Source organism: Marmota marmota, unplaced genomic scaffold (assembly GCF_001458135.2).
Source record: "Marmota marmota marmota unplaced genomic scaffold, marMar, whole genome shotgun sequence".
NCBI classification, from domain to species: domain Eukaryota; kingdom Metazoa; phylum Chordata; class Mammalia; order Rodentia; family Sciuridae; genus Marmota; species Marmota marmota.
Window position 1 is genome coordinate 26,139,158 of NW_026000019.1, and position 459 is coordinate 26,139,616.

The window sequence follows — 459 nt, forward strand, 5'->3', positions numbered from 1 at the left end:
CCGGTGCGGGGAGGAGCGGAAGCCGACCGCCCTGACACGTCAACGGCGTGAGCGCAAGCCTCGAGGCGGGCACCGAGAGGGGCGCGGCGCGAGGCGGGGCTCTTCGCGTCACTCACTCTCTGGACCAATAGGGAGGCCCCGGGCGTCCTGTCAGTAGGACTAGCCGGGGGCGGGGTCAATTGCGTCCGCTCTCTGGGGCCCAGCCAGGCGACCCGGGGCAGTGAGCCAGTATCTCTTAGTCGTCCCTTTGGCCCAGATCCGCGGGCGCACACCCTGTCCAGAAGCGGATCAGAGATCAGAGTTGGGCGGAGAGTTGTATCTCTGCAGGGCAGATTTCCGGACACCCACGCAGATGGTTGAGAAAGGACCACCGATTTCTCCGGAAAAACTTCCAGGGCGGGCCTGGGGCGCCCTCTGACTTTGGGCTAGTTATTTCGTCTCAGGTTCGCTAGATACCTG